Source organism: Oreochromis aureus, linkage group 3 (genome assembly GCF_013358895.1).
Source record: "Oreochromis aureus strain Israel breed Guangdong linkage group 3, ZZ_aureus, whole genome shotgun sequence".
NCBI lineage: Eukaryota > Metazoa > Chordata > Actinopteri > Cichliformes > Cichlidae > Oreochromis > Oreochromis aureus.
This window is the reverse complement of record NC_052944.1, coordinates 72,107,588-72,120,553: the sequence shown is the minus strand read 5'-3', so window position 1 is coordinate 72,120,553 and position 12,966 is coordinate 72,107,588. Positions and strand designations below refer to the sequence as shown.

Below are 12,966 nucleotides of genomic sequence, written 5' to 3'. Positions count from 1 at the left end.
GTTAACCCCCACCTGACAAAGGTGCAGATGAATCTATGTGTGTTTCTTTTTTTACAGGAGCAGAAAGATGACGACAACATCGAGGTTGCGTGATGATTTAACTTTTAAATGTTACTTTCTGTGTCTGTGCATCTACCAGGGGTGTTATTCACTACCTTGTGTTGCTCACAGAGATAACTGTGACAAAGTGTGTACACCTGCGCAGCGCTAACATTTCTACAGCATTACAATTCTTCATGTGATTTATACCAGGACAGCTGGTTGATGTTTTCTACTACAGGATTTCTGGGTTTATGTGTGAGGGAAAACTGTTTACAGGTTATGAGTTGGTGATGCTGTTACACTGTGTTGTTGGGAAAATGTGAAGGTTACTTTGACGATGTGGATAACATGTGAATCATTCCCTGTGTTGAAACTTGTGTCACTTCTTTCCACAGATATGGATGGCTAACTTTATGGTCTTTTTATAGCACCTCTGGACCCTGTCAACTTCTGCCTGACCTCCAGGATTGTCCATGTGTGTTGCAATGTTTATTTTTCTAAGAGTGCTCTATTACTCTTATGATACAATTGTTTATAAGTGTGAAGTTTGATTTTACTTCCAGATCTTGTTTTCCAGGCCATGATGGTGTGTATGATGGCTCCAGGCAGAGCCAGATGTTGAGCACACTTACTGTGCAAAACACACTAACATCTTTTATTGCAGGGTTATGGAGCTGCTCCAGAGGAGATGCCCTGATGTTGCCTGGGACATGATCTAGCTAATCTTTTTCTTTCAGACAGGAATCTAGGTTTGATGAGTTGACTCATGGGAGTGTCCATGCGTCAAGAGGAGGGGTCCAGAGTTAAAGAGTTACATGAAACTATCTTTTCTATGTTTTCTAAACTATGTTTTTATGATTTTTGTGTGCTTAACAGTTCATCTACGGGTATTAAACCTATGTAAAGTGGGGCATCCATGTTCAGCTGAGGCTTTGATGGTCCATAAATGAAGCTCACTGAACTAAAGAATGTGGTTTGATGATGATTGACATGCTCCCCAAATAGAAGTTTTTCCTCCTAGCAAGGAAATACAGGTGCAGCAGTCAGAGTATTGCTGAAAGGAATCTCCTGAGAAATCTTCAGAGGCCCAGTGAGAAGCGAGAACCATTCCAAGCAGAGCTGACAGCCCAGGCAGTGGTTGAGGTCAAAGGTTGAGCTGTTTGGGGCCCATCATGAGATCAGATTCCACAGCCACAGCAAGGACCATGAAGCTGCGTTGGAATGAGAGCTGTGCCAAGGGGGCTTTCCAGAGGCCAATAGAGGAGATTGTAGACAACAGATGGGCACCTGAAGGATGAGGGGAGCGTGCCAAGCTCCATCGACAGCGCAGAGGGAGTCCAAGGATGACATCATGATTCTGTGAAAAGCACAGGAACCAGAAGCTATGGTGGTGATGACAGCAGTTTCCAGTGAACATCACCCAATGCTGTGTCACTATACTATGCACACGATGGCACACTGACGACTGCTGGGATCATAACAGCAGTAAGATAACTGGATCCAGCACCCTTTCCACAGAGGGTTTTTCCTGCAGAGGATGGACAATGGAGGAGTCATATGTATCCCCCACAGGACAAGGAGGCCTGAAGTGAGGTGATGGGGGTTGGTAGAGGCCACAAAACTCAAGTGTTGACGAGGCCTGCAGCTTTGAAGATAGCTGAGACCCATGTTGACAAACAACAAACTCAACTGGTATGTTTGAATGTCTATTCTACATACATTTGGACTCTGGTCCTATGGACAGTGATGGAAACAACTGGAAGAGACATTTATGACACCCTGCAGAACTTAAACCACTCTGCAGAGAGATGTGCGATTTACATGTCTTGCAGAGGAGCACCACCAAGCTGGAGTGATCTTGAAAATGTTAATTTCTTTTTTGACCATTAACAATTCATTTGTTTGCTTGCAGGATGCAGTTTACCATTGAATGAGATCAATGAGAAATTGGGTAACTGCTAATACATTTGTGAAACTGTGTACGTTTACATATGCTGAGTATAAAAATGGTTGCATTAACACTACCAGACATGAGGTATTCATAACTAGGGACTTTTCTAGCATAACTGCCGAAGGGGAGAATGTTAGATTTGTATTGTTGATTGTCATTTATGTTTACAGATATCTACTTATATGCTTAGGGTTTTAGAATTAGTTGCAGATAGATAGAAGTTTGATCTTTAGTAGTCTGTGGAGACTCTGGAATTTCACACACATACTTACAGTCATCGAACATGACTGATGCTCTGAACACACTTAGACAACTCAGAGATGCAACATCACCCTACCACAGAATGAAGAAGATGATAATGAGATAGACATTTGGATATAACATACTCACAAAACCCACTAATTAATGATGTCCTGGCTAAAAATGTTTTACAAGTGGCCATAGACTGATACATTGTTAGTGAGTTGCTATGTATATATATATAGGAGAAAAGATCAAACAACAGGAGGGAATGTTGAAAGATTTTATTATGTTTATGTTTAGAAGGACATTTTGTTTAAGGTTTTCTAGATGTGTTTGCTCTTTTTTACTAGAGAAGTTACGTTGTGCAAGCTTTGTGTGCATTCCAGAGCTCTCTGACTTTCACACACACATCCTGGGAGCATGAGAGAGGTTGTACCTTCTCTTACTGATTTATGGTATAGGACACATGTGTCAAAGTCAAGGGCCCGCGAATGAATTATTATGGCCCCCGGGATGATATTTGATTAGTATTAGAATCGGCCCGCAGGTCACAGCCGCCTGCTGGGGTTTTACACGCACCAATACTCCATTCCCCACAATGCAACAGAAGCCCGCGAACTCACTGTAGCGCTGGAAGCGGGACTCGGCTTCATTATTCATCAGCATTCAGAGCAGATGTCAACTTTCAGCAACTCCCCTCCCCAATAATGGCTAAACGGAAGGTGTACGGTGAGCACAGGGAATTTCAAGCCAGGTGGGAGGCAGAGTACATGTTCACGGAGGTAAAAGGCAAACCTGTTTGTCTTCTGTGTGGAGAAAGTGTGGCTGTAATGAAAGAATATAATCTAAGAAGGCACTATGAAACATCTAAGAAACACAAAGACAGAGACAAGAATATGGACACGGAACAAAGGCTACAGAAGGTGGAAGAATTAAAACGAGGTCTGAAGTCCCGGCAGGCTTTGTTTACAAAAGCAAAATCACAAAGCGAGGCTGCTGTTAAGGCCAGTTTTCTTGTGGCAGAAGAAGTTGCAAAATCAGCCCGACCATTTAGAGAGGGAGAGTTTATCAAAAGCTGTATGCTTAAAGTTTGTGATGCAGTGTGCCCAGACAAAAGGCAGCTATTTTCAAACGTGAGCCTGAGCAGAAACACCGTTGCTGAACGTGTAAACCAGCTGTCCACCAATCTAAAAGAACAGCTTGTGGAAAAGGGAAAAGATTTCATTGCATATTCCCTTGCTGTGGATGAGAGCACTGACACAACTGACATTGCCCAGTTGTCAATTTTCATTCGTGGAGTGGACTCCAGCCTGACCGTAACAGAAGAGTTTTTGGCGTTACGTCCGATGCATGGCACGACTACAGGACAAGATCTGTATGAAGAGGTATCCAGATGTGTAAATGAGATGGGACTGCCTTGGGAAAAACTCGTGGGATTGACAACAGATGGAGCACCCGCGATGTGTGGACACAGGAGTGGATTGGTGGCAAGGATACGTGAGAGGATGCGGGACGAAAATGTTACAGAGGAGCTGACAGCTTACCACTGCATAATACACCAGGAGTCGTTATGTGGCAAAGCCTTGAAAATGGAACATGTAATGACCATCATAACGCGTGCAGTTAACTTCATCAGAGCCAAAGGTTTAAATCACCGCCAGTTCAAGGCATTTCTGGGCGAGTTAGATACAGAGTATGGTGACTTGCCCTATCACACAGATGTGCGATGGCTAAGCTAGGGAAAGGTGCTGCAAAGATGTTTCGAGCTTCGTGAGGAGATCTGTCTGTTCATGGAAAGCAAGGGGAAAGACACAACAGAGCTTCGAGATGAAACATTTATGTGTGAAATGGCCTTTCTGTGCGACATCACAAGCCATCTGAATGTGATGAACCTGCAACTGCAGGGACGGGGGCGTGTCATCTCTGATATGTACAGTACGGTGAAGGCGTTTAAAACCAAGCTGAGTCTGTGGGAGACGCAGATGCAGAAAGAAAACCTGAGCCACTTCCCCAGCTGCCAGACCATGAAAGACAAGCTTTCTACCGCTGTGTTCCCAAGTGCACAGTTTGCCGATAAACTCAACATACTTGCCGCTGAGTTCCGACGCCGATTTGCTGACTTTGAAGCTCAAAAAAGCAGGTTCGAACTACTTGCCAATCCTTTTGGAGTTGATGTGGAAAGCGCACCACCAAACCTCCAAATGGAGTTGATTGAGCTCCAGTGCAATGACACACTGAGGGAAAAATATGAGAGAGTGGGTGCCGCTGAGTTTGCACGTTTCATCCCCGACGCAATGCCTCAGCTGCGCATCCAAGCTGCTCAGACGCTCTCCATGTTTGGCAGCACATACCTGTGTGAACAATTGTTCTCTTTGATGAAGCTAAACAAAACATCACACCGGAGCCGTCTTACTGATAAACACCTTGACTCAATTCTGAGGATTTCCTCAGCTCAGAGCCTGACCCCGAACATTGATGAACTCGTACAAAAGATGAGACACCACCAAGTATCAGGCTCAGACAAGTGAGCATCGCAGAAGATTTATGTATTTTTAGTTTTTAATTCAGTTAAATTTTTTTAGATTTGTTTCTACAAGATATGATTTTTCTTTGAAGGAAGTATTGTTTTGTCTGTGTGCCATAGATTTTTGTATTTTATCTTATTGTATTTTATTTATTTATATTTATTTTTCAGTTAATAGACTCAGGGAAAATTGCAGATAAGAGCCATGAGAAAGAATACAACTGATTTGATTTTTTTTTTTCAATTTTCTCTTTTTACTATTGGAAAGCAGTAATTGGTAGGATATTGCACTTTCAGTTTATAATGCATGTAATTTCATTTATGCATTCATCTTAATATTAAGGAGCATATTTTGTTTATGAATAACATTTACTTTTTTGCTGTTTGCCTGTTGAAAATGTTTTCTTTCAAAATAACTGAGAGCCATGAGAAAATATTGCTTTATTCATTTAATGTACAGGACATGCAATTTTTCTTTGAAGTAAGTTTGTTTTTGTCTGTGAGCCTGTTGAAAAATGTTTTCACTTAAAATTACTGACAGAGCCATAGAAAATATTGGATTATTTATTTAATCGTTAAATAATATACACTGTGTTAGGTCTTGGTTCAATAGGTTATGTGCAATCATTTTAATATGTTTTAATAAACATTGAACCAGTTCGGCCCTCAGCTTGTAGCAAATTTCTTTTTTTGGCCCTCTGATGTATTTGACTTTGACATCCCTGGTTTAGATGGACCGCTAGACTCCTGGCACCAGCTTTGGGGAGTCTTCATGGGGCCATATCTCGACCACACACACACACACACACGGTATACGTCATATGTTAATGAACCTATGCATATTCATGTAACCACAATAAAAGAGCAGTGTTACGGGAGAGCGGACGAGAGCAACTGAGGTCAAGCGAAGGAACGGCGCCTGTCCAGTTCTCTCCCGTGCACGTTAATTTGTAAAACCTGTCTGAGTGTCACTTATTCCAATCTGAGTTGCATTACAGGAAAACTCCTGACAGAAGATCATGATGCCATTGGGATGTTGTCAGAACCGCAAGGAGAGCTGTCTTGTATGCTGTCAAGTATGAAGGGTTTAGAACATGACTTGAATTGTCTGATGAAGCAGAGCTGTAGAAATCTTTGTCTGATATGCTGACGGACAAAGGGGCCATTATGAGCAAATGGAAGGGTGAGTAAGATTATGTTACTCTTGAGAGATAAGATGTGTTAAAGTGATTCTCGAAAGGAGATCGCACAAAAACGAGAACGAACAGCTTGAAGAGCCGGTGATGTCATTTATAGATAAGAACCGGAAAAGGCATGTTTGGAGGTGTGGTCCCACTCCTGAAATTAGGATAAGTTATCTCCAAAAAATATCCCATCACATTTGACCTTTGACCTCACTTTTTCACTTCACATCTGGCTTCCCTTCAGTTTAATCCCAAAATGTGATAAATATCTTACAAAATAGTGTCAAGAGAAAGAGAGTGAATCCACAACAATAAAAATAATTATACTCAAAATTATGTCAACTATATTAAAAATGGTTTCAATAAATAAAAGTCTGGACTTTGCACTTTTTACTGCATGACAAACTTCTTAAAGTACGTTTACAAATAAGAAAGAAAACAAAATGAATACATACAAAATACAAAACTATTCCCTAAAAACTAAATACTGCCCAGAGACTGAGCTGCCTTGATGGAGGTTTGTGCTTCTTGCTTCACTACGACATGTTCAATCTGCCAGGAGTCAAACAGCTTTGCACAAACTAAGAGATGATGTTGAGCTGCAGGTGATTTACTAACAGGACAGGTGCAGCTTGTTAAGTGTAATCAGAAAAACCTGTAAATAAAGGTCATACACTCTCATCAACCACAACGGTGACAAATAGGAAGAATCAGAGAAAAAGATTTTCTGCACTGAGCTGGAGGTTCTAGTTGACCGATGAAAATGTTTAATGATGTTCTCCAAAATCTGAACATTCAGTCTGACTGTCAGAGAGCTGTTTAAGCATTAAGAGGCTCTAATGTCTGTGTCTCAATCTCACGGCCCATGTCACCTCTACTTGTAGCCCGCATAATGACATGAAGAAATATTTTTAAAAGTTATTATTCAAAAAGTTATTTAATATGAAGGCAATAGGCAGAATGCTACAGGCATCGCCCTAAAGAATGTAGCCTCATGGGCAGTGTAGTCCCTGCTGCAGGGAGAATGGACTGCCATGCCTGTTATGTGTCTGTGAGCGAGGGAGGGAGAAAAAAAGTGGAAAAGTACGAGTTGTCATCGAGCAAAAACGGGAGCTGGAAGCATGTAAATATAATAATAACCACTGCAGCCAAAAAGAGTGCCTGACGAGCCCAGTTGTAAGTAAGCTATTAAGACTCGACTGTACACTGTGTTTGTGTTTTCCTCCGAAAAAATAAGTTCCGTTGGAGCAGCCTTTCAACGCCTCTCTCTGTCTCTCGCTAGCAAAGTTGACCCAGACAACAAAGTAAAGCTAGTTTTCGGCTACGAGCCGGAACCCAACGTATTAGCCAGAAGTCCCTTTACTATGGTTCGGAGCCGCAGACCGGTTTTATATATGCACGGAATAGTTTTCTATACGAGATTGCTGCCAAAAGTGCAGCCTGACCTAATGTCCACCCTACTGTTACTCATTTTATATTAAGATTTAACCCTTTAAGACCTACCATAGAACCAAGTCCGCCAGAGCTTATATTATATTTTTACATGCTGTAGTGCCATTTTTGGGAGCATTTCAAGTTGCTATACATCAATACAACCATTATAGCCCACATTTTAATAATATGTATGGATTAAGTGCATTGTAATTACATAAATTGCAAAAAAGTGCAATAAACTACAAAAAAATTGAAAATCGTTTTTGTTTTTTTAACATATATTTCTAGTTAGAGAAATTTAAGAGGCTTATCCCTCAAAACTGTAAATACAAAAAAGTTGCACAAAATAGTTTCCCACCACAGGAAATTTATTTTGAGTGTCTTCATAGTTTTATTTTTGAAATACACCAATTTTTATATATTGCAGGAAAAACGAAAATAAATATTATAGTGCAAATTTGCAAAAAAGAAGCATGTGCATCAAAATAAACTATTTCCAGCAGTGCAATTTGAGTTCTAAGCAACCCAGAAACAACACAGTCATAAAGTGAAAGATAACTTTTAAAAACACAAGTATAGGCTCATGAGGCCCTGATGGTAAAAAGACTACATTTCCGCAAATGACGTCACTTCCGGTTTCGGGCAGGTAATGGCGGACATGCGATAGTTCGCGCTGACGTCTATTCCATCCTAGGAAGCGTTACGAACAGCTGATCGGATCGGCGAAGCGTGTTTCTGGAATATTATGTTTTTGTTGCTGCAAGCGCTTTTTATGCAGTTTTTGCAAAGCTATATGTGAAAGGAAACCGTGACCTAGCACAAGCTGATGGCACAAGATGTAAGTACAACTCCTCTGGTTTCATATGCAAAAAAATTATTGCACTAGCTTACGTGGTTGCAGTGCTACCGGGATTTTAAAATAGTTACGCAAAACGGAGCGTGCCTGCTCCGACCGGTTTTAAAGGGTTAAAAATCTAGTTGGTATTGGTATGGCGAATAACCTTCAGTAAAAGTAATAAATCACACAGCAATAGTACATTCATGCAGTTGTAAAAAGCACAATAATATATTAAGTAATCCAAAGTATTCAGAATACTTTACTCTCATTGAGTAACGCAATAGAATATGTTACAAAATACATTTTGGGGCATGTATTCTGTAGTGGAATACATTTTAAAATTATCCTTCCCAACACTGACAGTTGTTCGTACCTGAACAGGTAACTGTGGTCGAGGTTATTGATTCACTGGTCGTGGTGCTGAGAGTTGTACACAAAGTAAATAATGTACTTAAATATAGTCTCAGTGCATGCTCCAAGATCACATTATGCTCTGTTGAAATTATGCTTTTGATTTAACAAAGGAAACTTCAACTGCTGTGAACATTCCAGCAGAGGTAGATCAAACAATTATATAAATGTGAACATGTGTCAGAAATATGAATATATTAACATTTCTATAGAAAGATTTCTACCACATACCTTCTGACTGCAGCTTCAGCTGATCGATCTCAGTCTCCAGCTTTGCTGCTTGTTCTGAGAAAAATGAAAAAGAAAAAAACTCACAGACACAGACTTTAAATGATGGTTAGAATTGTTGTATCAGCACAGAAACTGGTTTTTAAGTAAATGTAGAAGTGTTTGGTTTGGAAGTGTTTGCCATGAAGAGGAGCTGTGAGCATTTTCATTATAAACACATTCCAGTCACTTCCTGATGCTGAGATGAAAAGAGACGTTTTTGGCTCCAGTGTCTGATATTATATTCAATTTCACAAGACCGCACAGAACCATGAATGTTTGTCATTCCTCATTTCTGTCATTCTGATTATTTCTGATGTGATTTTGATTTTCTGTAACACAATGACCTGACATGATACTCTACCTTGATTCTCTTTCTGTAGGACAGTAATCCGCTCTGTCTGTAAAGCCAGTGAGACTGCCATCTCTCTGAGCACAGCATGGATGTCCTGTGGACAGGGTTGTTGGTTTGAAATCTGCTGGTCAACAATTTCATTATCTGCCTCAGTCTGATTTGTGGAAACAGAGCAGACCAGAAGCAACAGCGTGAAAAAAACCATGATCTCCATTCTGTCAGTGAAAACTCAACAGTATCTGTGTCATCTGCAAACCTGACTGACTTTTATATTACACAGTACAAAGGAGAGGTTACTGTATCATTATATTCAGTAACCCTATGATAACTGAGGGCATAAGTAATTCTAGTAAATCACTGACTAATGTAATATTTATGACTTCAAGACAGACTACAAGGAAAACAACAAGTAACTATCAATGATTGTTAACTGACAGCAAATCAGGTCAACACGTGTTCATTGTAAATAAGAGCAAATATGATCTCCATGAAGGGACTTTTATTCAGAGGAAACTTTAATCTGGAAACATGGATTAATCAACACAAATCATTTTCCATATCTAGGATTATTTATTGTCATCACTGATTAACAATAAATTAATTACAAAAACAGAACAGGCTGACAAAGAGCCAAATGATCTATGTGGTCTAAATATTTATGTAATGTTTGACTTACAGATACAAGGTTAAAGGAGATCATGTGACATCGAATACTAGAATTTAAATAATCATTATGAACTTCCACTAACTCAGAAGAATGTTAACTAGCCTGTATTTAAAAAGTCCCCTGTACATCTGGGACTACACACTGTTATCACTGAGAAACAGACTAACTCAGCACTCTGCTGAGCTGTGTTGTATTCTCTGTTTTATTCCTTTAGTTCTCAGCAGTAATGATGTTATGAACATCCTTCAAACTGTCACAGATGTATCATCTGATAGGTTCTTGTGCTTAAACCTATTCGCTGGAACGTTAAAGGCAATGTAATAACACAGCAAGCAAGACACGAAGTAGGCAAAGTTCTTTGTGGTACTCATGCATGAGGGAGGCCTGCCTGGAGCCAAGTGTCGTTCCACCTACTTGACCTCCATCAGACTCTCAGCCAGGTTCCCCATAGCACTCCTTTTATTGAGGTTACTTGAATATGCATAGGGTCATTAACATATGATGTATACATACACACAAAGGGTACCTTGCCTGTGGTTTTGCAAAGTGTGTGTGTGTGTGTGTGTGTGAATTGCTGACCAAAAAGGGTCACACAGCAGGAACAACATCCTAGGTCATAAAGAGGGTAACCTCCCCACACCCAATCTATGGTTCACCTAGATAACACAGTGAAGCCATACAAATGGCAGGAAGTTTTACCACATCAAACAGACCTTCACAAGGATGTTGCCTGTGATAAAACACTACAGCCCCCCACTCAGAACCTCGAGAATCTGGGGAGGGGAGAACAAAAGAATTCCTTTCAACACACAGTTAAAGTACAAATGGTAAGAATAAAAATGACAAACATTTAACAATTCACTCTAACATCATCAAGGAAAGCAGCTTTACAAACTGCATCTTTATTTAGACTTCTTCTCTGTTTTTGATCTCTGAGCTGACTTCAACAATAACTTCATCCAAACCATCAACATGTCTGTTAGACCCATCCCTGCAACACTGCTCACAGATGTTTTACCTTCACTTCCACATTAAATCAGGTGAGTTTCTGTTCATCAACAGGAAAAGTAAAAGAACTCAGGTTGGTGTGATCACAAGTTTTTCTAAATCCTCCTCCTAAAGCACCAGACAGACCTTTCTGTCCACACCAGTGTACATACACACAATCTTTACTCACCTGATCACCAAATCGTGTTCCCTGCTAGGTCATCCTCTTCCTCCAAAAGAAATGAGAGTTTTACTTTGGGGTTCAAAGCTTCTTTGTCTCCTGTTTCCTCCACCAGCTGAGCAGCTTTCATCAGACACAAGTTTGTCCCCATCCTCCAGCTCTGATGCATTTCTGTTTGGTGGTTCTATCCTGTTGAGCATCTAGGTGCAGGATGTCTACAGAAGCACAGACGGAGCAGCCACATAGCTGTCCAAGAAGGCAAGCTGCATGTAGCACCAAAACTTTATCAACAGGCATCACCTCTCAGACACCCACTAACATTTAGACACGTGTGCACGCTGATGAGGACGATGCTGATGATGTTCAAAGAGTGTTGCAGGATGCAGAGCCCACGGTGCAGCTTAGGACTGGATAAATGATCACATGTTAACCTCAGTTATGATTGTTGGCTTCCATCACTCATGAACACAAGATCATTGGAATAAAATGATTCTTTTTGCATTAACAGTCATTATGAAGTACACCTCTTTCCTTTGTAGAAGTTTAAACACACTCACAGTTTAGTTCAGCTCAAGATGTCAGAAAGAAGCTTTGAAAAGCTCAACACTATTGTGTTTCTCTCTTGCATTGTGTCATCTATATGTCATGGGGCAGAAGTAAATTTAATTATTTATTCTCTTATATTCGGTTGTTTTGATAGTTTACATAATTCTATATTTATTATTTGCATGCTTTTATTTTGAAAGGTTAGTATTATTTCCTATTCAAATCTTCCCATCTTCACCATCTGCTCAGTCACCTGTTATAAAAGATGAAGGTCAGCACAGTGAAGCAGAGCGGACACACAGCAGGGTCACAGCAGAGCGAGCAGCAGAATGATCGTCATGGAAACCTGTCCATGACAAGTTCTGTCTGTGGAGCTGACGTCAGTGGACGAGGAGCTGGACCCAGAAAATTAAGAGACTCAACTTGTGAAAGAGTGATCGCTTAAGAAATGATCTGTGTTTCGACTGTTGCACCCATGCACATCATCACATCAGAGTTTGATCTTGTGTCAACCTCCTGTTCATCACAGAGTTCACACAGGGATGGAAACTAACATCTCAGCAGAGGATTGGAAACCAGCTTGTGGTGTACCTCAGATGGTGAATACAGATACTAATATACCAGAATATTGACACAATTCTACATTCTTGCCAAGAGTGTTTGCAAACAAACACAAACATTTGAAATTCACCATCTCATCTACAGCAGTGATCTACTGTTTACTATGTGAGAGAGAAACAGTCCATTTCATCTTCAACTACATGATAACAAGCTTTTATTGTGTTGAAGCATTTCTTAGATCTTAAAGTGAAGCTAATTACACTCAGACACTGAAGGAAACCTCTCACTGTACTTTATATAAAAGCTGGATGACAGTGCAGAACAACAGTTTGTAACATGTAGAAAATGCTCTGATAGTTTTCATCTGTACCTCGACCCAGATTGTTAAAACAACCTCACCCTAACCTTGCAATGCTTCATATCAAAGTTTTAGTAATATTCAATATCCATTAAGATGAAATGTATCCAGCTTATAGGGAAAAGTCCTTGTGACTGATCCTTCTTTAAGGGTCCAGACTCATAGCAGGTCTATTTAACGGACCATTTTAACAACACAGTTATCAGGCTGTCATTGCTTCCTGTGAACACTTTAAACTTTGGATCTAAATGGCACAATTAGCCTTGGGCAAAAAGTCAAAGTCCAGTTTTGTGAGTACAGAAAACACGTGCATGATCTTTGTTTGTGAAGGAGTGACGGGAACTGATGACACTGTATTTCCTCATACTTCTGGAGCTTTGACAAACTGACTGATGTTTGTTGTTGTAGATCTGATAG

General features: G+C 40.3%; 1 pseudogene; it reads left to right on the top strand.

The window, feature by feature from the left end:
- The first annotated feature begins 2,579 nt into the window (after positions 1 to 2,579).
- On the top strand, positions 2,580 to 5,429 carry LOC120437479 (annotated as a pseudogene).
- Positions 5,430 to 12,966: the final 7,537 nt, after the last annotated feature.